We start from the raw sequence: 25,485 nt of genomic DNA, 5'->3' as shown, positions 1-25,485 counted from the left end.
TGACTTATTATTATCTTCTTTATTTTTTTGATTTGATATAGGGGCGTCGTTTAGCTCTAAAACTCCACTAGTTTTCTGTCCTTATAATGGAGTGGAGTTAAACAAAATCATCCTGGAACTGCTAATCAATCTTTTACTGTTGTGAGTAATTGTGTTCTTTTTTGTTGTTATTAAACAATTATGTATATGTTTCGTAGCTAATGTCCGTGTTTTACTGCTACTTGTAGTAATTAAAACCAATGATTATCGAGAATTTTGACTGCAAATATTGACTGTGAAATTTATTTAATTTGTTAGCGTAATCAAGTGGCTAGGAATACATAAAGTTTCTTGCAAGTATCCAAAAATCTGATTTTGTTATACTAGTACTTATTAAGGACAACCAGTAGTATTTATTAATCCGGTGGTCTTTAATTAATTGATTTTGACTTAGGCCAGCATGGAGAGTGAAAAGACGAGAAAAAATCTCACATTACATCAGACGTAAGATGCTACATCATTCGAATAAAACTCCCTATGATGTGAAATATCCTTTTAATACAGTTAAATAGGATATTTCCCATCACCAGGGTCTATAAGTTTTATCCGAATGAAGTAGCATTTTATGTTTGATGCATTGTTAGATTTTTTCCCCTAAAGCTCTTGGAAGATCAACCTCAAACATGGCAGGTTAGTGCTCTTTCACAGTACTCAAGTTAGAAGTACACACTGATTAATTTATGCTTCAAGCTTACCTGTAATTGGCGACCAAGCAGTGGAGGAAAATAGTAGATGGGAGAGTTTAGCATCACTATATTTAAAGCCTTATGGTAGCTAGTATTCTTTTTATATTATAGACTGCTTGCAGGTACATAAACATATAGAATGAGAATACTATACTTTAAGATTCCAGACTTACCTCCCATCTCCATGGGTTGAATACAAGTGGATCTTTGTACACTTAGTGTTCAAATGCACCGCTGGAGGACAGAGCATGACTGCCTAATCAGCAGGAATGGTATGCCCTATATTAATACCAATTCTTTATTATTGAGTTATGTTTATTTTTATAATTATTATTAAGCTATGTTTTCTTATACAAATATTAAAAGTTCACTGAAAATAATTTACTTGCCTTTAAACTTGAGCATGGCAAATCTACTAGTGAATTTATCTCTTAAAACTAAAAGAATTATACACTAGTGATTATTCGTGCTCACCTGAAATGTAAACTTCATTGATTTGTATTCTTTCCATGTTAGTTTATCACCCAAGTTCTTCCTTTTGCTCAGTATTGCATCATGTTCATCCTATACATTTTTTTTGTAAAATATCTCAATGTGTTTCTTGTGATGTTAATTTACATAGGTAATCTTCTTTTGACAAATTGTCATTACTTATTATTAATTCTTTCAGGATATATGGATGTTCTGTTAGAGTTTTGATCGCGTAAGTTATAGCCAGGGAGGTTGTTTCAAAGCTAGCAAACAGGAGCACAAACATCAAATCCAAAGCAATTTCTCCATTGGTAATACTTTAGGTATTACTGATCGCAGGGGCTTACTTGGTATTTAAAGAAATCACCGTGTAAAAGTTGCACTATTTTACTCTTCATTATAAATGGTACTCCAGTTAGAAAGTTTCGTGAGACACCATGTTGTTTAAGTGTATCTTAGGAGTACATAGTAGAGACACCATGATGTTCTAGTGTATATTACACAATTAGCCACCTAATATACTTCCATAGTTCTTCTGAGGTGACATAAAGTCTCATTTGTTTCTCCTATTTTCTTTTACTAGCATGAAGTATACAAAGACACAATATGAGAAGCGTGGAGCAGAGAATTGTCATCGGGATGAATGATGATTACCAGCCTATTGCAGAAAATGATAAAATATTATCAGAATTAAGTAGCTTCATTGGAACGCTTGCTAAGCGATGTGTGTCGCTAACTTATGTTACTTGGCGCCATGTCCCGATACAGTTGAGGCTGACTTTGTGGAATTACGTCAAGGTATTTATGACTATATATCATTATTTATCTTTACTTTTTATTTTTGTCAAGGTAGGGATAGATTATGTCCAGTTTTAATTATCATTTATAATTAGTTTTATAGGTTTATTATCATTTATAATTATAAGGATAATTTATGAAAAAGTAATTAGGGAGGACTGTTTTATCAATTTATTCTCATTAATGTTTGCAAGGCCCGATATATAATTCCCGATGAGTTGGAAAATTGGGTGATCGAGACAATTCATTCATGTTGGAAGACGTACAAGAGTCGAATTAAGGCAGGTCATTTTACACCCTATGAGAACGATGAATCAAGGTTGGTAAATAGACCAGATGACATTCCACTGGAGACTTTTAAACTGCTTCTGGAATATTGGAATGATGAGAATGTTCAGGTATACTTCTGTGATGTTAAGCATTTAGGCTATCTTGGTATCATGATAATTTAATTTTTTATTATTTTTGTAGAAGAGAGCAAATACAAATGCAACCAGCCGTAGGGCTTATGTTGAGACTCATACTCTTGGTCCAAAAAGTTTTTCCCAACATCAGAATAAGATGGTATGTTAGTAATTTCTATAATTTCTCTGTTTGCTTGATTATCTATTTCGATTTCATGATATGTGTCTAAGCTGTAATATACGGGACATAGCGTGTAATTATTTTTATTGATAAATAATTATTACGTGACTATTATGTGATTTTTGGTGAATTATCTGATGATTGGTGTGGATATGTGGATGCTTATATGTGGTAAAGTATAAGTATGTTAATTTTATTATGACCAGAATAAAAAATAGCTAATTACGGTATTTTTCTGGTAATTTTTGGACTGTTATATGATTTTATATTGATTTATGAATTTATTAATTATTTTCTGAATAATTACAAAATTGTTTTTAAAGCCGGGAATCGTCCAACTTCAACCGTTTTTACGTTTTTACAATCCGAAACTCTTCTAAAAACTCCTTTCTAACCGAATCTGGTAATTCCAGACATTTTCCGTGTTTTACCTTTTTCGATCCGGATTACGGTTTGACCTGTGCGCGGCCCAGCACAAAATTTTCGATACAATAATCATTTCGATAAGTCAACAAAATCCGTATTCCCGAAAGACAGGATATTATTACATTATAATCGTATAAAGTGTTTTATAAAAGCCCGGTTTGGATAATTATCCACTACAAGTATCAAACCGGATAGTTTTGCAGTTACTTAGCGGCTAAGTAACTAATTTATCGATCCAATACGATCCAACACAAATCAATATCCCATAAATATAAATAGCCCTTTTCTTATTTAATTTTATTCGTATAATCATAATCGATCAGTAAATTATAGAATTTACAGAGAAAACCCTAATTAAACGATGCGTTCTTCATAATCAAACGAGGATTCGAAGGCGTTATCGAACTCCGATTCGGGCGTGCCATATATCAAATCGAAACTCTCGAAAAGACCTTTTTGAATCAATCATCCATACCAGTGCATAAATCAAGGTTTCTATCTTATTTATTTATTTTATTTTGAATTATTTAGAGATTAAATTATAAAATTTTATTCTTGATGTTTTTGATATGATTTGATGGCATAATCATGTAGATAATTTTCTCCTGATTAATTTGGTATATTATATGTCAAAAATAGAGGCCACTAACATGGTGAAAATGGGGTTTGATTCTGTTAAAATTCAAATTAGGATTTATAGGTTGAATGTTCTTGATTGATTTTGGGTATTTCTTAACTAGGGATTTTTAGCTAATTCTGTTAAAAGGGTTATGTTCCTGGCTCAATTTGCAATCGATATATATATATATATATATATATATATATATATATATATATATGAAAGTTACAAACGATTCCGGGAAGACCGTGAACGAAGCTCGCCGGATATTCGCCGGTCTTGGTTCGATTTTCACTGGAATTAGAGTTCATGCAGTAAATTGCTGGTTTAAACGATTCCAATGTGTTACTGGTTGATTTTGGAATGGTAACCCCATACGAATCAAGTTCAACAACCTCGTTTCTGTCAAAATTTGCCACGCCGAATTTTTCCCCGGCCGCCGTGTTCTTCAGAATTAAGTGATCCATTCGGGTCAATGTTGACCCGGGGTTCGACCCGGTTTTGATCCGTTTTCTTTCAAAATCGTTCTAAAATCTTGTTTTTACAATTTAACCCCCAAAGTTCTGAATTCTTGCAAATAGTGAATGCATGTTTTAAAAACTTACAGAAAATGGATTTATGTTTTAAATTATTTTAAAAATGATTTGTTTATTATTTTAAAAATCAGAAAATTATTTATTTATTTATTTTAAATTCAGAAAATTCTTTTTAATTATTTATTTACTTTAAAATAAATCTGATTTATTTTATTAATTAATTTTAATTATTTTAATTAATCGATTAATTTAATATTAATTGATTAATTAATCGATTAATTAAATATTAATTGATTAATTAATCTAGTTAATTAGTAATTGATTTAATAATTAGATTTAATTATTTATTGGGTTAAAAAAAATTCTGAAAAATAGTTTCGAGCTTTAAAATATTTTTTAAGCATTGTCATTCTTAAACTTTTTGATACGATTTTTACGGAATCAAGTATTACAAGATGCATGAAAATACCTTGTATTTTGATCCCATTATTGTTACCATAATTTTTGAGATCTTTGCCTCCAGAAAATTTCCTTCTAATTCAAAATCAAGTACAATTGTTTCTTCACCTCTCTGAACTCCATAACATGGTGTGAATCCCGTTTATTACGAAGCTGTTTTAACCTAATTTTGCACTCTTATTCTTTTACTAAAACTACCCGTGACCTTTTTCCCCCACATTGCTAAACTCTAACCACACTGCTTTACCTTAGACGTAATTTCTTGGCCATATGCATTCTCCCAATTAACTTTAATAAGTTGAGAACCTAAGGGTTCCAGTAGACAACCATTTTTAAACCGAAAACGTCTTCTATCTGTCCTTACCTGTTTACATTGTGGATCAAGAAAAATCAGAAAATGATCTAATGGAGTACCTTCGAGGTTATAAAGCTTAGCTATTGCGAATAGGTTACTCCATGAGGTGCTAGCCAACGCTCTATCAAGCTTGATTTTCAAATATGATTCCATATTACGACCTCATTTCACGTATAAGGATGCTTGTACAATTTTAAATTTGTCAAACCCACGTCCTCGAGCGCAATATTGAATCAATCAGTCAACCTTTGCGGATAAGAAGTACCACCTTTTTTTATCATTCCGAATCATTATATTCATATCCCCTATCACGTACCAAGGCAAGTTATAGTCTCTTGCCAGATTTTACAACAGTTCCCAATTTCTTCCCCTAAGTTCCTATTTGGTTCACCATTAATAAAGCCGTCAATCGCCAAGGTTGAACCCTATCCACGTGAAGCTTTGCATAAATATGATTGTTTGATAAGCTAAGGAGATTTACATGGTCAACATCTTTCCATAATAACGCCAACCCACCATTACGACCTTGAGCCTCTACCCCTATCAAACCCTGAAAATCTAATCTAGATCGAACCCACTCCTTCTTCTCCTTGCTACTCAACGTTTCAAACAAAAATACTACTACATAACTTTCTTCTCGGACTACGTCTTGAAGGAACTGTAACTTCCAAGGTGGCTCCATACCCTGGTAGTTCCAGCTTATAGTACTCACGAGGAGGGGCGCGTGCGATGCAGTACTCGCCAAATCAAGTTTTTTGGTTCAAAAAATTACTTTCCTGTGGGCTCAAAATCATATCCATTTATGGGCCTTCACTAGTCTCTGGGCCATAGTCATTACCCATCCTGTGTCTTTCTGAAACAGTCACAAAAATTTCATTAAGCTCTACAATCAAATTATTTTCTTTTGAATTCAAATTTATTTCCTGATTTTGTGGTAACTGACTTTTGAATTTGATTAGCTGATTTGGATTAACTCCTTTATCTTTTCATGCAACAGACGTTGATGTACTCATATTTCTATCTTCAGTTATTCCTGATTTCACACCTGCTATCATAGTATAGGTTGTTTCGGTTACAACCATATAACCACCAACTTCCCCCGTATTCACTACCGAGTTGCACTTGCTGATCTCAAACCACTTATTACACATGGTATGCATAAGTCGTCGCGGTTTTTCCGGCATTCAAGAGCCAAACGGCTTCTTTATCTTTTCATCCATGTTATCAAATACCTTTTCACACAACTTATCACTGCAACCTACCATTCCACAGATAAAGCAAAGAGTAGGGATACCTTTATACTTGAAAGTTATCCAGTACTAGTTTGTCTCACTTTTCTTTAATTTCATCCTCCTTTCAAGAGGTTTGTCTAGTGGGATCGACACACAAACTTGTATTTATTCCCTCCACACGCTCACAAAGTTGTTAGCATCCACGAATTTACCAATGTAATTGCCAATATCTCTTATTAACCTCTATGACATAAACCCAGTACCCATCCCATGAAGCTGTACTTATATCTCCAGGTTGTTGATTCGCTTTGTTCGTGGGTTATCACCTTTCTTAAGCCTCTCAAAGATTAAATGGGAATGTTTAAACATCCATGGACTTCCATTACAGACTCTTGTAATATCTAACTGGTAAAAATGGAAAAAATAACGGTTCGGCTTCAATTGTTTGACGTACAAGTGTTAGTCGCTAAACACGCACTAAAATACACGCAAGTTTACGCGTTCGCAAGTAGTATAAGATTTAGATCAAATTCGTTCCCACAGAGACTCTTTGGTTAATTTAAGAATATGCACCTATGCAACAATGATATGGTTATTATCCAATGTTAAGACGATTAATAAATTGGGATTGTTTTTAACTAACTTAAGCTCACAATTATAACTAAGAGAATAAGAATTATTGAACTAATATATATGAAAAACATGGGATTCTAACTTCATTAGATACTTCATTCAATAGCCTTTCGTTCTTAATCTTAGCATGTAATGGTGATGACACTAATCAGATAACACGAAACTGATAAACGCCAACTTTCGTTGCATGAATACCATACTACTAGACATCCACAAAAGAGATAGAAGTTGAATAGACACCAATTATATTGAGACCCTCTATGTATACAAGAAAGCCTTAGGATCATTTAGAGCAAGGGAAGTTATCATGATTACATTGGGCAAGTAAGATGGTTAAAATTACCTACGAATCATGCATAACAATAACACATGAACCTATGCTAGTATGGCAAGTTATAAACCCTTAAATTCACTTTCGCTTCATTAAGAATTGACACACTATCATATAAGTCTGCGACGCTCATAAGACGAATAAGCACAACCAATACCGGGATATCATACAATCACCACACACTAAGGCATTGAAACAAATGAACTAAAGAAATTCATAAATAAATCCGTTAGAACCCCATGATAACGATTAAACCATGATTTGACTCATCATCAACGTGGGTTTCGATGAAAGCATGGTATAGTAAACGTAGCCTTTATAAAAGAATAATAAACAAATTGCAAAACAAGATTATAGGTTCAAGAATAAGAAAACTAGCATCCAACGTTACAACTTAAACAAAGAATCATAAGTTAAAACTAGATCTTCTTCGCCTTAGTTGAATTGTGCTAAAATGGTCTTCTTACGCCTTCTTCTTGTGCTCTTGTATGTCTCTCTATTAAAAACGAGCTTAATTATGTATATATAGCAGCCCCATGCAGAGTAGAAGTCTTCTGGATCAAAAGCCCAATAGAATCAGGATTTCTATTCTTGACCTAGCGCGGCCGCGTGCTTGACCAGCGCGGGCGCGCTGAGCTTCTGGACTTTGGGTGCGGGCGCGCGCTATCACAGCGCGGGCGCGCTGACCTCCTGGTGATAATTCCGACTTCATTTTTCCTTGCTGATTCGAGCCGGTTTTCCAAGAGCTTTTATTTCAACACCTACCTAACACCAAATTAGCACCAAAACAATGCTAATTCACCTGATTACCTGGATAATGCCTGAAAATGCAAAAACACTAGAAAACACATTAAAACACCAACAACATGAGTACAAATACACCAATTCAAAGCTTTACGGAGCGCAATAAAGTGTCATAAATGCTACTCAACATACCCCCAAACTTGAATTGATGCTTGTCCTCAAGCATATACAAACTCAAAGAACAAGAAATAAGAATGCATGAATTTAACTAAATGAATGCAACGATCCCCATAGAATAACTAAACCAATCAACAACAACATCTCATCAAATGCAGTTATTCACATAAAGATCAATCAAACCTCACAAATCAATCTACAAACCAGAGGCGTGCGTGTGTGCACCTGCTTACAGATATACTATCGCAACTAGATCAATAATCATGACTCACTACTCATCAAAGCAATCGTAAGGTTATAAATAGAATAAAAGCTAGACTCAAAATAACTTATAACACTTCAATTCTTATATCAGAGTTTACATGGATTGACACTTTTATTCACAAAAAAACAACACAAATACGCTTATTTGACCGTGCAATGTGTGAGGTCCAGAAAAGACTTATACAATAGTACCCATGTAGCGAGCGTTAGGTTAGCGGATCCCAGACTATAAAAGCCTCAGGTCACTAGGCACAAAGTTCCATAAGAGCTTAATAACTCGAGTACTAAAGAGCCCACTCGTGATCAATTTTACATAACACTTAAATTCTCTTTTTTTTTTCTTTTCTTTTTTCTCTTTGTTTTTTCAAATTTCTGAACGAGTGCGTTTCGCTCCATCTCGCTCAACCCTAGACTACTCATATACTTATCAGCTGGCTACTAACCGTTTGACACCTAGCCACACAACTAGAAATGAAATCCAATTATTTTCCAATTTTTAAATATCCATGTTAATTTATTATTAAGAGAATATCCTAAATTCTAAATATAAACAAGCGATTAAACCTCGACAAACAAACAAACCATGACCATGATCTAGCACTCAAGCAACCTATAAGACTTAGTGAAATATAATTGCCTCTAACATGCAAATCAATTCGATAAGACCTAACATCACTAAATACGATATCACTACACTAGCATCAACATCACAAATCAATCGGAAAAATTATTTAAGGGATCATGTTATTATGCAAATATATGAAACTACATGAACAAACTATCATAAAAACTACCAAAAATAACTAATAAAAACACTACTACATGGCAAAATATGCAACTATATGCACTAAACTAACATGAAAATGCAAACTATATGCGACTCACACAAAATATATTCCTTCAACTACTACCCCCAAACTTAAAATATTCACTGTCCTCAGTGAAGGTAATAGTAAGGAATCAGGCATACCTACTCCGAATCAGGATCATCACCCTCAACGAGTAGAGTGTCAGGCGTGTCTGGAGGTGGATACATGGAGTCCTCACCAAATACTAGCCACTGGATGTAACACCGGTGCCTTTGAATGCAGTCCCAAGTGCCTGGGTGAGATCACGTGCAAACCGACTATGGATGTCATGCATAGAATCCATCCTCCTCTCTAGTTGCCTATACTGCGTCGTACTTAAACCATCTCCAACATCAGCTCCTGCCTCCTCCTGCTCCTGCTGTGACGGACCAGCTTCTTCTCCCAACTGAGCTCTTCATGCTGCTTTCCTTGCCTGCTGCGTCCCACCAGCAAAAGTTTGATCCGATGGCCTACCACCTGGTAGATGATCATATGAATAACCAAGCCCCTTAGGATCGGGCTTGCCACCATACCACTCAGCCAAGTTCAACAGCATGAAACTGTCGATAGGAGCACTGGGAAGTTGTAGCTACTCATGTGTGATAAGTGGCATTTTATACCACTTATAGCGTCTCATAACGGCTTGAATTGGTGTCTTGAACTCAAGTATTTTGTGTATTTGACGAGTTTTCAAGTGTTTTTGCATTTCAGGGTATAACTTGTTTAGATAGGTGGTTTTCATCAAATAAAGCTTAAGGAAGTGCTTGGAATCAGTCTAGAGGTGATGAGCGAAGAAATCAGCAAAAATAGGAGCAAAATACGGTATTTTCTTGAAAGGTAGCACGCGACCGCGCGCCAGGAGCAGGCGACCGCGTGCTTGCGGAATTTTAGAATCTGGATTTTATTAATTAAAGTACAATTGGGCTTCTGTTGGCGCTGGTTCTCTTGGGATATTATATAAACCTTATGGGAAGACGTTTTCTTCATCAAGAGCAAGGGAAAGAAGATCGAGAAGACCGTTTTAGCACGCAACAACGAAGAAGAGGAAGCATACATTTATCTTGTGATTCTTTTAATTCGTTATAACAGTGGATGCTAGTTTTCTTTATACTTTGAACCTTAATACTCTTGTGACGTACTTTATTATTTATTAAGTATTTTTATTAGCCTTATATCGTTGTGTTATTATCATACTTTCATATGAACCCATGGTGACGATGAGTTCTATTAAGGGCTAATCATGATCATGGGATCCTAGCGGATTTACTATGGAATTCTTTAGTTAATTATTTAATACCTTGGTATGTGGTGATTGTATGATATCTAGTATAGGTTGTGCTTATTCATCTTATATGCGTCGCGAACATGTAAGATAGCCTGTTAATCTCTTGTGAAGCGACAGTGAATCTTGAGATTTAGAACTTGCCATGCTAGCATAGGTTCATGTATTGTATGCATGATTAGTGGGTAACTCTAACCGTTTTACTTGACCTGTGTAATCATCATGAATAACTTGCACTTAAATCGTTATGTTTTCAAATTCTGTAGACATATAGGGTCTCAACATAATTGATCCCTATTCAACTTCTTTCTTAATTGTGGATGCTTGGTAGAATGGTATTCGTACAACGAAAGTTGGCGTTTATCAGTTTCGTGTTGTTCGATTAATATCATCACCATTACATGCTAAGGTTAATAACAATAACTATTGAATGAAGTTGTAATGAAGTTAGGATCTCATGTGTGTTTAATATTGTTAATTCAAGTGTTTAATTCTCGTAGTAATTATTAGTTTAGCAACCTTAATTGTTATTGTCTTGGCATTGAAGAATAATTATACATTGGTGAGTAAGTGTTAATTAAATATAATTAATCAGAGTCTCTGTGGGAATGAACTAGAAATCATTCTATATTACTTGCGAACGCGTATACTTGCGTGATTTATTTAGCGCATGCTTTGTGCTTAATAATGTGCGGGCCAATGAACACAAACTGCCACACACAACTTCGTCACCACGGACGCATAGGGTATAGAACCCGTAGTACCTCCTCTCAAGAACCTCAAAATCCCCTGATATATAACCATCCCTAAATCAATATAATCGCCCTGAAGAATACCCCACAACAGACGAGCACGCTTCACCGTAATCTCATGCACATGAGAAGATGGCATGATATTAACACAAATACAAGAATTCCAAGCTCGTGCAAACCTTTTCATGCACGACGCAGGAAACGTGGAGTAATCAGTTGTGCCCCTCTTAAACTTCTAGTGAGTCTAAAGCACACACAGAGTTGCAACGATCAGATCCAAATTGAAGTCCTCCGGAGTCTTATCATTCCAAGTGTCCTGACCAGGCTTACTCGCGGGCTGCTCAATCACGCTCCTTATTGCATCAGGACTATACTCCACTGTCATCCCCCTAACCACCGTAAAGCCATTCTTCTCCACCTTCCCATTAGTATAGAACTCTCGCACAACACTCATGGGCATAACAGCAGGAACCTCGCAAAAAGGAACCTAACCCATCTCCAGAATCATCTCTAACAACTTACCATCGTTCCCTGATGACAGAAAACCTTGCTCCTTTGCTATAGGCTTCGAGATAAGCCTCGTGTACTCCTCTTCAGCCTCTGGAGTCGAAAACCTCGGCCTCATACCACCCGAAGATGAAGAATCGGTGGTGCTACTGCTTACCTGAGTTCTTTGTCTCTTAGGTGCCATTGGGATTAAATAAGAGAGAATAAAAGATAAATGATTAAGAGAGATTTGTGTTTGAGAATTTGTGAAGTGGTGGAGAAGTTTGTGTATAAGTGTATGTATATATAGGTGGTGAGAATAGAATTAGATATGGAATAGAAGTCGGAAATGATTATAGGAATCGTGGGAGTAATGGGTTTGATTTTGAGAGGGAAATTTGGGATGTAAAAGAGTAAAATTTGGGTAGAAATTAATTTTGTAGTAAAAATCCCGATTTCCTCTTCACAAACTGCTATTTTTATTTTTTTCTGAGTCGGGACCCCGGCACGGCCGCATGCTAGACCAGCGCGGGCGCGCTCACCTTCTGCCAATTCGGCGCGGGTGAGCGCTAGATCAGTGCGGGCGCGCTTGGTTTCTTGAAAAATAGCGCGGCCGCGCGCTCAGCTTCTGAAGTTGGCCCTGAATTTTTTTATTTTTCTGATTTTTTTGTGTTTTTCTCTTTTCTTCTTGCTTCCTCTACCTACTAATGTACAATAAACTTGGGTTGCCTACCAAGAAGCGTTTGTTTTATGTCGTTAGCTCAAAGTAGAATCTTAAGATCAAACGGATAATAAAATGACACTAACCACCTCGCGGTTTGCCGTGTCACCATAGTAATGCTTCAACCTTTGACCATTTACCTAGAATGTTTGACCCGAATCATTCTCAAAAATTTCCACCACTCCATGTGGAAACACAGTTTTGATTATGAAGGGCCCTGACCACCTTGACTTCAACTTTCCAGGAAAAAGATGGAGACGAGAGTTAAACAAAAGAACTTGTTATCCCGGCACAAATGATTTGAGCACTAGACCCCTATCGTGCCACCTCTTGACTTTCTCCTTATACATTTTGTTGTTCTTATAAGCTTGAAGTCGAAACTCATCGAGTTCATTCAATTGAAGCATCCTCTTCTTTCCAGCTGCATCCAATTCAAGATTCAACTTCTTCAAAGCCCAATACGCCTTATGCTTGAGCTCCACAGAAAAATGACACCCCTTACCATAAACCAACTGGAACGGCGACATTCCCAATAAAGTCTTGTATGCTGTTCTATACGCCCAAACAGCTTCATCAAGCTTCAAAGACCAATCCTTCTTTGATGGACAAACAACTTTCTCTAAAATGCGCTTAATCTCTCTGTTGGACACCTCAGCTTGACCGTTTGTCTGAGGATGATAAGCCGTAGCAATGCGATGATTCATATTATACCTTTGCATCATAGCAGTAAATTTGCGATTACAAAAATGCGACCCCTCATCACTGATTATGACTCTTGGAGTTTCAAACCTTGTGAATATCTGTTTGTGAAGAAAATTAAGCACCACTTTTGCATCGTTCATTGGCAACGCCTTAACTTCAACCCATTTTGACATAATCGACCGCCAACAAGATGTACTGATTGTTACAAGATGAGACAAATGGCCCCATGAAGTCAATTTCCCAAACATCGAAGACTTCAACCTCGAGAAGCACATTAAGAGGCATCTCATCCCTCTTAGACATATTACCCACATGTTTACATCGATCACATTTCAAAATGAACTGATGAGCATCTTTAAACAAGGTTGGCCAAAGAAAACCTGCTTGAAGAATACGAAGCTGTTGTCTTTTCACCACCATTGTGTCCTCCATAAGCCGTTCAGTGGCAATCTCACAAGATCCCCCCTGTTTTGCTGTAAGGAATACCTTTCCTAATGATTTGGTCAGCTCCTTGTCGAAAAATAAATGGCTCATCCCACATATACGACTTCACTTCATGTAGAAACTTCTTTCTTTGAGCATATGATAAGTCAGGAGGCATGATATTACTCACAAGGTAGTTCACAATGTCTGCAAACCACGGTTCTTCCTCTTGCACTCCAAACAGCTGCTCATTGGGAAAAGACTCATTTATCAATGTCTTGTCCAGTGAAGTAGCATTAGGGTTTTCTAAATGAGATAGATAATCAGCGATTTGATTTTCAGTCCCTTTTCTGTCCTTGATCTCTAATTCAAATTCTTGAAGCAAAAGAACCCATCTGATCAATCTAGGCTTCGAGTCCTTCTTCGAAAGGAGATAACGAATTGCGGCGTGATCAGTGAAAACTGTCACTTTAGTCCCAAGTAGATAAGATCAAAATTTCTCAAAACCATAGACAATAGACAAAAGTTCTTTCTATGTAGTAGTATAATTCAGTTGAGCATCATTCAAGGTCTTACTAGCATAGTAGACCACATGCAATATGTTGTTCTTTCTCTGCCCAAGAATTTCTCCAACTGGATAGTCACTTGCATCGCACATCATCTCAAAAGGTTCATTCCAGGCAGGTGCAGTTTTGACAGGTGCCGTGATTAAACTCTTTTTCAGTGTCTCAAAAGCGGAAAGGCACTCATCATCAAACTTGAAAGGGACATCTTTCTCTAGCAAACTGCACAATAGCTTCGAAATCTTAGAGAAATCCTTGATGAAATGCCTATAGAAACCCCCATGACCAAGGAAACTGTGAATTCCCTTAACAGAAATTGGTGGAGGAAGATTTTCAATGAATCCCACCTTGGCCTTGTCCACCTCAAGACCTTTACTACAGACCTTGTGCCCAAGAATAATGCCCCGTCGCACCATAAAGTGACATTTCTCCCAATTGAGAACCAAGTTGGTCTCAATACGCCTCTTGAGAACATGTCCAAGATTCTGCAAGCATTCATCAAAAGAATCACCAAATACAGAGAAGTCGTCCATGAACACCTCCACATTCTGGCCAATCATATCAGAAAAGATGGCCATCATACATCTCTGAAATGTGGCTGGTGCACCATACAGACCAAAAGAAACTCGTCTGAAGGCGAAAGTACCAAATGGACAAGTGAAGGTAGTCTTTTCCTGATCTTCTAGAGCGATATAAATCTGATTATAGCCCGAATAGCCATCCAGAAGACATTAGTACTCTGACCTGCCAATCTGTCGAGCATCTAGTCAATGAAAGGCAGAGGGAAGTGATCCTTCCTAGTGGCCTTGTTCAGCTTCCTGTAGTCCATACAAACTCTCCATCCCATGATTGTTCGAGTAGGAATGAGCTGATGCTTTTCATTAGCCACAAATGTGATACCTCTTTTCTTCGGTACACACTGAACTGGACTCACCCAAGAACTGTCAGAAATGGGATAGATAATCCCTACATCCAGCCTCTTAAGAATTTCCTTCTTCACTACTTCCTTCTTGATTGGATTAAGTATTCTTTGATTCTCGACCGTGGGCTTGCTACCTTCCTCTAGCAGGATTTTATGCATGCAATAAGAAGGGTTGATTACCTTAATATCTGCTATGGTCCATCCGATTGCCGATTTGAACTCTCTTAGAATCCTCAAGAGCTTCTCCTCATCACTACCAGAAAGGTCAGATGCAATAATCATAGGCAGAGTAGATGCATCACCTAAAAAAGCATACCTCAAATGTTTAGGTAAAGGCTTAAGCTCAAGAGTCGGAGCTTCCTCAATAGATGGCTTGAGGCATTTAGGAGCTTTGTTCAATTCCTCCATTTCAAGAGATTCAAAAGGCATATCAATCTTCCTTTTCCAAGGAGAAGCATTCAGATATTGCAATTCCTCGTCACCTTTATCATCTTCACTATCTGAATTCCCCAACAAGGCCTTCTCTAAGGCATCAGACCTTAACAATTGATCAAGTTCTGAAGTAACCACATAATCAACCAACTCCACCTTTAAGCACTCTTCGTTTTCCATAGGAAATTTCATAGCATTTAATACATTAAAAGTTACATCTTGATACAACACTCGCATTGTAAACTCTTCCTTCTGCACATCTATAAAGGTTCGGCCAGTAGCCAAGAAAGGTCTTCCAAAGATTATGGGAATCTTCTTATCCTCCTCGAAATCAAGAATTACGAAATCAGTAGGGAAGATGAGTTTATTAACCTTGACCAAGACATCCTCCACAATACCTCGAGGATGTATAATAGAACGATCGACCAACTGCAAGGTCATATAAGTCGGTTTTGGATTAGGCAAGTTCAACTTCTTGAAGATTGACTAAGGCATCAGATTGATGCTAGCTCCCAAGTCACATAAGCATCTGTCGAAAGACACTTTTTCAATAGTATACGGAATAGTGAATCTTCCAGGATCTTTTAGCTTTGAAGGCAACTTCTGTTGCAGCACAACACTACATTCTTCCGTGAGAGCAATAGTCTCTAAATCATCTAGCTTCACTTTACGAGAAAGAATACCCTTCTTAAACTTTGCGTAACTAGGCATATGCTCACGAGCCTCAGCGAAAGGTATGTTGATATGAAGTTTCTTGAACACCTCCAAAACTTCTCAAATTGCTTATCCAGCCTTTTCTTCTGTAACCACTTAGGAAAAGGCGGTGGAGGATAGATCTGTTTCTCCTCTGTATTACCCTCAGGAGGAGTGTGCTCAACAGTAGTCTTCCTTGGTTCCACTTCTGCTTCTCGCTGTTATACTTCTTCAGCCCCAGCTTCTTCCTCCGAAACATGAGTTTGTTCGGTATTCACAACCTTCCCAGACCTCAAAGTGATTGCCTTCACCTGCTCCTTAACTTCCCTCTTTCCTGGTACTTCAGTGTCACTAGGTAGTGTACCCAGTTGATGATTTAGCAAGACATTGGCAATTTGTCCAATTTGATTTTCCAAGGTCTTGATAGAAACAACTTGGCTTTTGCACATAAGCTTCAACTCTTCTAATTCAGATTTTTCATTAGCTTGTTGTAGATGAAGTTGCTGTCTTGGTGCATATTGCGGTTGCTGAAAACCAGGGGGGTTGTACTGCTTAGCTGGGTACTGCTGATAAGGCTGTTGAACCACATTCTGAGCATTGCTCCAGCTGATATTAGGATGATTGCGGTTGTTAGGATAATAGGTAGCTGGCACAGGTTATTGCGATCGCTGAAAGTTCCTCACGAATTGAGCTGATTTACTAGAAATATCACACTGATTAGTCTCATGGGCACCAACACAAATCTCACAGACACTAGAGATTTGATTAACTCCATAATTAGCCAAAGTGTCCACCTTCATCGTCAAAGCCTTAAGTTGGGAAGCTATAGCAGTTGCTGCATCAAACTCCATAATTCCTACTACTTTTTCCTGAGTCAGTCTCTGGGAAGGATTCTGGTATTCATTAGTAGCCATCAGTTCAATTAATTCATAAGCTTCATTGTAGTTCTTAGCCCACAAGGCTCCTCCTGATGCTGCATCGAGCATGGGGCTAGAAGTAGCACCCAATGCATTGTAAAAACAGTTTATAATCATCCAATCAGGCATGCCATGGTGTGGGCACTTCCTTAGCATCTCCTTATATCGATCCCAAGCCTCACACAGAGATTCTCCAGTTTGATGAGCAAACTAAGTAAGAGCATTCTTGATTACAGCAGTCTTCGCCATAGGGAAGAATTTAGTGAGAAACTTTTGAGCAAGATCTTCCCAAGTAGTGATAGACCCTGGTGGTAGAGAATGTAATCAGCACTTAGCTTTATCCCTCATAGAGAATGGGAAGAGTCGCAGTTTAATAACATCTTCAGTCAGACCATTGAACTTGAAAGTGTCACAGATCTCGATAAAATCCCTGATGTGCATGTTGGGGTCTTCTGTAGGAGAACCCCCAAACTGAACTGAGTTCTGTATCATCTGAATCGTGCTTGACTTGATCTCAAAAGTGTTAGCCGAGATGGCTGGCCTGATGATGCTTGACTGAATATCATTGGTCTTAGGCTGAGAATAGTCCATCAAGGCTTTAAGAATTTCTGCTTGATCTCCCATCACTACTACAACTGGTTCCTCGATTTTCTTTTCTTCTTCTACCTCCTCTTCATCCTCGACAACTTCCCTTCGAACAACTACAGCTTCTTCCTCGGCTTGATCCAGAGTGTTCTTATGAGCCCGCGAACGCGTATGCATACACGCACACTAGAGTATCTAAAATAAGGCATGGAAACAGATAAGTAACAATGTCCGAAAAATTGAACTTTAACGACCACTGATGACAAACACATAAACTAAAAATTAACGTCGAGTCCCCAGCAGCGACGCCAAAAACTTGTTAGTCGTTAAACACGCTCTAAAATACACGCAAGTATACGCGTTCGCAAGTAGTATAAGATTTAGATCAAATTCGTTCCCATAGAGAGTCTTTGGTTAATTTAAGAATATGCACCTATGCAACAATGATATGAGTATTATCCAATGCTAAGACGATTAATAAATTGGGATTATTTTTAACTAACTTAAGCTAACAATTATAACTAAGAGAATAAGAATTATTGAATTAATATATATGACAAATATGGGATTCTAACTTCATTAGATACTTCGTTCAATAGCCTTTTTGTTCTTAACCTTAGCATGTAATGGTGATGACACTAATCAGATAACATGAAACTGATAAATGCCAACTTTCATTGCACGAATACCATACTACCAGACATCCACAAAAGAGATAGAAGCTGAATAGACACCAATTATATTGAGACCCTATATGTCTATAGAAGTTGATTCGGCGTATTGAGGCCATGCATGACATCCATCGATGTTTTGCGGAAGATTTGACACACACTCTCGGTACTGTTTTCTGAGACACTAGTGTCGAGCTTGATTGGCCACCTAACCCTCCACCCGAAGAGGATGACCCTCCCGCTAACTAGGTATGTCTGATTTCCTTATTATTACCTTCAATGCGGACATTGAAAATTTTAAGTTTGGGGGTGATAATGTAAGGATTAGTGTGTGTATATCCATATAGATTCATGTTGCACGTTTAGTGTATTTTATTCGTATTTTTGTATGATTGTTCATATAGGTCATATTTGTCTGCATTTTTGTTCTTGTAATTATGTGAGTTCATGTAGTTGTATTTGCATGCATATAACATGATCCCTTAGGTTGAGCTATTTCTGATTGATTGGTTGATCTTGATGTGAGTGTAGTGATGACGAATAGAGGGTTTTTTAAGTCACAAGTCTTACAGGACTGTGTTGTGCAAGACATGCATGTACTATAACAAGAATAAGTCAAATTGACAACCCTAAGTAAGTTGTATTGTAATCTTAGTTTGCATTTTGTATTGTAACACTTAAGTCTGTAAAAATGTAAATAGAGAAGGCTGGAGTCTTTTTGTGTAAACAGTATCAAGCCTAAGAATTTTATCTGGAAGAAGATTAAGAAGATCATGGCTCAGAAGAATTATGAAGAAGCTTGGAGTTGAATAAACAATTTTAGGAAAAATATTCTAAGTCAAGATCTCTACAAGTTATAGATTTTGTGTTATAGAGAAGTCATTTGAGAACTCCAGAATGACTTATAGAGAAGTCAGGAAAGCTACTAGAGAACTCAGAGATATCAACAAGCCAAACTTAAGACATGAAGATTGGAGATATCGACAAGTCATTTCTTCACTAGAGAACTCTAGAGATATCAATAAGTCAAAATATCACTAGAGATCTCTAAGATATCGACAAGTCAAAATATCACTAGAGATCTCTGAGATATTGACAAGTCAAAATATCATTAGAGATCTTCGAGATATCGATAAGTCTATTTGCCACTAGAGAACTCAGAGATATCGATAAGCCAAAGTGAAGACATGAAGATGAGAGATCTCGACAAGCTAAATTCTCTTATAGAGAACTCAGAGACCTCAACAAGTCAAAACAACCATAGAGTAATGAGAGATCTCGATAATCCATTATACTTATCGAGATGTCAAGTTCTGTATATACCAAACTGGAGATCTCGAGGTAAAACTCAAAGTACAAAGTGCAGACCAGTTCTTTATCCAAGATTAATAATCAACAAATAATCCAATCAGTTGGATTGAAAAGTCTACATAAAGCAGCTTGAAGAGTGCAAGATCAAAGGACAAGATTAACTGGCAAAGTAAAGTCACAGGCATGCAAGATTAGCAAAGATACATTAGACCAGAAATAGAAAGATTTGGTTATCTAAAAATAGGGTTTAGTACATGTTGTTGTATGCTGTGTAATAACCGATGTTTATTGTTCTATAAAGTAGACACTGGATGCTTTGTAAGTTGAAAGAATTTAGATCATAAAAATGTTGTATTCTCTCAATGAAAAAGCTAAGCTTTTTGTCAACAAAGCGCCTAAATTTTTTTAGCAAAACATTCTTAATTTTAATATAAAATTAAGTGAGTTTTAAAAGATCTATTTTCTTTACTATTACTTATTTAATTTCAATTTTAACACATTTTACTACAAGGTTTAATTTACTTTGTTCACCATCATAAATAAATCAAGAAAAGCAGAAAAACACTAAAACACATTCACCCCCCTGTGTGTTATTCATTACCTAACAAGTGGTATCAGAGCAAAATATGAAAGTAAACAGATTCAAGATCTTGGAAGAATGAATACACAGGAAATCAGTAGCATCAAAATCCCTACTTTTGATAAGGCTAACTACACTCCATCGAAGAAGAAAATGTTGTTGTTTATTAGGATGGCCTTAAATTACTCCTACCATACACTTGAATTACTTCTTGTGCAGGCTGTGTAGATTCACTCCTGGTTGTTTTTACAACTGTATCTTGTTGGGCGGATGTAGAGGAAGATAGAGTGGCTAGCTCAGTTCGTTTACTTCTTTCGGATCTTTTGAGGTGGTACTCTTTCAGCTTTCTCATCACCACTCTCATTTAACACAACTAGGTTTATCCCCATGCTCTTCTTTTTACTGACCTCACCTTTTTGAAAAGATGAGGTAGTTGGTTTCCTAGCTTCTACTGGTTATGAAAGAATGGTTGCAGCTTGGGAAGATCCCTGTTGGTGATCCTGTATTTGTACTTCCACAGGTTCAGGACTCATAGCTGTATTAGATTGTGCATTAGATCTCATGTCAGGCATAGGATAAGGATAAGTCCTAAATCTTTCTAACATAAATGGAATGATTTTCAGACTTACATTGACCTTATTCTTTGTAGTAAGTGAGCCAAATAATATCTTGGACACTTGCTTACAATTGTCTATCTTAGTACTATATATATCATTCAAAAGATGTATGTCAGCTACTTTATTATTTAAAGTGGACATAATAAATCTAGGAAAGAAAATTTCCTTACCTCTAGCTGTTAGGGGCCTAACCATCCTGGTTGCAAGTTCTTCCAGGATCAGTAGACCAATATTCAGGTGTCTGTTATGGGCAATTGAATAAACCAGCTTTTGCACAACACTTGAGATATTGTCATATCCAGTTTTTCTGCAATTAAAGGCCTTTACTACAGATTCAAAGATGAATGACCAATCCTTCCTTAAATTGGTTCTGTTTAAGCTGGACAGGTTGATTCTCCCACCATAATTGATGAAGTCCATAAACTCAGTCAACTCATCAGGATTTGGTACCTCCACTAGATTCTCAGTTGGCATCCCCAAAGCTCTATTCACATCTTGGTCATTGAATTCTATTCGTTGGCCTCCAATTGTGCATGTCACCATCAAAGAGAGAGAGTTGTTGTTAACATCAGTCCTCACTATAGCTGTAGTCCAGAAATCTTGTCGCACATCTAGATACAGTACTGGATTTGCAGTTAAAGCACCTACAAGATAGGATTCAGACAGTAGCTTCACAAACCCCTTGAAACCATCAAGAGCTTGGTTTGCATCAGTGAAAGCAAGATAATTGGTCCCTTTCTCCGGGATAGATGCCCTAGCAATATTTTGAGCCATAGTTGATTGATGAGAATGAATGGGTAGGAAAAATCTCTGAGAAAGAATGAAAAACGAGAGAGAAAACGGTTATGGATTGAAAGCTAGGTCACCTTAGATCTTGAAAGTTGTAAGTATAAGTATAAGTATGTATCGAGAAGTTTGGGTATTTATAGTAAAAGAAGATGACTTGTCGAGAACTCAAAAATAGACATTTGGAGTTTGTCTATCGAGAAGTCATTTAGAGATGTGAAGTACATGTCGAGAAGTCATTGTAAATTACTCTTAGAGAGCTCAAATACAACTTATTGAAATGTCAGATAAATGCCCAGTTTGTCCAAAAGGACTGAATTAATTATAACTTTTATTTGAATAAATTCAAAATAAAATTAGAATAAATTTTCCAAAAGTATTTTACCAAAATAATTTATCAATTGAAATTATCTCAGTTCTGAGTTATTGATAAGTCAAGAATTGTACTTGTAGAGAACTCCGTGAATGAACACTATTAGAGAACTCTACAAGGACTTATCGATAAGTCATTTTAAACCTATCGAGAAGTTACTCGAGAAGTCAGTAAGTTGACTTATCGAGGACTCACTCGAGAAGTCCTAAAATGACTTGTCGAGAAGTCAATTTATACTTATCGAGAACTCAATTCTCTAGATACTTTTGATTATTGTAATTCTGCCTTGAGTTAATTTTACATATTAGGGATGTAAATTAACAAATAAGCAGTTTACTCAGAATTTAAAAAATTCCAAGTTAAATGAATTTGAAAAACAAATATGCAGAGATTTTTGAAATATTTATAATTCATATTTCAGTTAATTTCCAATTTAATCAAATTAATTTTGATTTACTGGAGATTAATCTGCTGCAAAATATTAGCTGAGTTCTTGCCTTAGGATGAAGAATTTAGCATTCCAATTTCACTTACAAGTCTAGTGAAAGTTGCTTCATCCAAAGGTTAAGTAAAAATGTCAGCTAGTTGTTTTTCTGTTGGTACAAAAATAAGCTTAATGCTAAATCAGGATGCAGGTCTTTGACAGACAAAATTGACATTTTCCACTGGAACTCTTTTTGTCAACTCTCCATTCAGCAGAATATGTATCTGTGAAACCAACAGCTCCAAAACTGATTCCCTTGGAACGTCATAATCCCAAGTTGAGTTTCGTTCCAGTATCTGAGGATCCTCTTACTCCCCCTTGGTGTAGAAGCAACGAATACCATCCTTATTTGTTGAGTTAAAAACTTCAACAAACAAGCTTCCTTTCCTTGCTCCCTTAAGAGCAACTCCACTAGTTTTCTTGCTGATAATAGTGCATTCTCCTTGTAGAATAAGACTTGAGACCATTGTCTACAATATGCTAATTTTAAAAAGACTCACTTCAAGATCAGCTAGCAGTGCTACATTAATCCAAGATAACATTTTCAAAATATTCTTGCCATATCCCATTTTGAATCCTTTGCTGTTGTCTCCAAAGGTCACAAATGGGCCAGCTCTCTCCTCAAGTTGTGATAGCAGGGCTTTACCACCAGTCATATGCCTGGAACATCCACTGTCTATGATCCGAATGACTTTCTTCACTTGCCCTGTACACAATGAGTCTTAATTGTGTTTGGAAACCCAAGCAGTGTTGGGTAGTTTCTTCTTGGCAACTTTTTCAGGAGAAGTAAAATGAGTAATTCTAGAAGAAACAGAATTTAGTGATTGTTGTGCATATTTTCCTTCTGATGTAGACTCATTTCTTGATTCTTTAAGGTCTACTCTCAGTTTATGGAAACTCTTCATTACCTTCATGTTGCAAGGAATGCAGTCAAACTTGTCACATAATGAATAGGGATCATTAGAATTAGCTTCATTGTATTGGTATGGTCCTTTAGCTAGCTTGCTAACAACCTTTTTACAAAGGTGAGTAAGAGGATTTGAAGATCCATATTTTTCATACTTCTTTATAGGAGCATTTGCAACATAAGCAAAATTATTGCTTTTGTTTATCCCTATTTTTTCATTTCTATTTCTCTTTTTCTTTCTTGCATCTTCAACTTTGGTTTCTTGAACAGGAGTCTTGGGACTATGTTTGTTCATGAGCTTCTCTTCAGTTTTTGAAGACTAGACTGAGTCTTCAGTTTTCTTTTCTTTATCTATATCAGCAATTTCTTGCTTGATTATCAATTCTTCTTCACTGAAGTTGACTACACATTGTAATATCCGGGAAAATTATGTGAATATTTTATGTTAAATAAATAAATAATATGTGTTTTATAAATTCAAAGTGATTATTGCCATGATATTAGATGTTATAGCTGTTATGTGTGTTTTCGTGCGGGCCAAAGAATTTTTCGATTGATTAAAATGTGTTAAAACTGCAATTATATGAATCCGTATGTAATTTGGACCCGTATTTAATTATGTCTTTATCAATGTACCTGTTTTATCTCGTTTATGTGCAATGGAATGTATTTTAAGCGTATTCAGATTTTTCTGTTAATTTAAATATCATTTTGTTTTTCGAAAATAGACAGACTGGGACCCCATCGGGACGTTAAACCCCACAAAATATGTGTTTTTATTTTTATAAAAATTTTCGTACTTCAAATACCAAGTATTTCTGCATTTGTATTATTCGCAATTTTTGGGGAATTTTGACATTAATTTTGTATTTTATTCTTTTCAAATTATTCCCCGTAATTATTATTTTGGGGCCTATTTATTTTAATTTAGGGTATAAAAACACCCTAATTTGATTTTAGGGATATAATTTTAGGTTTAATATAAATAGCTGATTAAAATTATTTTATTCATTTATTTTAACAAAATTTCAGAAAAATTAGATTATTCAAGAACAAATTCTTGGGGGTGAGATTTCTTCTTCAACTTCAATCCTTGTTTTTGATCGATTTAGTAAACCAAATCGGACGCTCTGATAGTCAAAATCATCCCCGTGATAAGAGCTTTCCTTTGATACCAGAATCGTGACCTGAGATAGATTAGTGGTAAAAATTGTTTTATTTGTTCTTGTTCTTGAAATCGACTTTTGATCTCTGTGGTTTTTTGATTATTTTTAAGATCATAAATAGCTTTAGGATGATTTCCTTGATCGATCCATATGATTATCTGAGTTGTTTGAGTTCGGGTTTAGCTTAATATAGCTTTTGTTTTACTTCGTTTTTGTCTAAGTTTGATTCGATTTTATGGTTTAATCCTGATTGTTCTGATGATTATGATGTGATGAAGAGTTTGTAAATAAAATAAGCTTTATTTTGGTATAAAATCCGCCGAGTTTCGTTCAGTAGTTGGGTTACTCGGGTTTTTCCGATTTCTTCGCCAATTTTTGGAGATGTTTTGCCGGATTCTGTGTTCCAGTGGTTGAGTGATGTTTTAGACGATGAGTTCGTGGTTCTGGGAATGTTTTTATTCGTTGGGTGTTAGAAATCGATCAAAACAAATCGATTCAGGAGTTTTTGGGCTCACCGGAGTTTGGCCGGTCGTCGGCCGGATTCTGGAAAACCCAATTTCCGGCGACGTGTTTGTCAACTCCGGCGATCCTTCCGGCCATTCCCTACCGCCTTTGATCCATTTTCCGGCTACTCCCTTTTCTGATTTTATGTTTCTGGTTTTCTGTTTTAAATTTAAATCAAAATTCATTTTTCTGTTTTTAAAAATTATTTATTTTAATTTCAAAAATTAATTACTTATTATTTATAATTCTAAAAATTATTTTCTTAATTATTTTAAATTCCTAAAATTATTTTCTTTTATTATTTTCAAAAATCTAATTTGATTTAATTATATATAATTCATTTTAGTTAATTATTTATGAATTTAATTAATTGAGTAAAATCCTTTAATCAATTAATTTGATTTA

The 25,485-nt window shown here is 36.2% G+C and overlaps 1 non-coding gene across 1 annotated transcript; it reads left to right on the top strand.

Moving 5' to 3' along the window:
• Positions 1-17,223: 17,223 nt before the first annotated feature.
• LOC141663172 (small nucleolar RNA R71) lies at positions 17,224-17,330 on the top strand. Its single transcript, XR_012551255.1, has one exon. It is a non-coding gene; the product is annotated as a small nucleolar RNA R71 (small nucleolar RNA).
• Positions 17,331-25,485: the final 8,155 nt, after the last annotated feature.

Source organism: Apium graveolens, chromosome 5 (genome assembly GCF_009905375.1).
Source record: "Apium graveolens cultivar Ventura chromosome 5, ASM990537v1, whole genome shotgun sequence".
Lineage (NCBI taxonomy): Eukaryota > Viridiplantae > Streptophyta > Magnoliopsida > Apiales > Apiaceae > Apium > Apium graveolens.
Note: the sequence above shows the minus strand (reverse complement) of the source record. Positions and strands in the feature narration are given on the sequence as shown.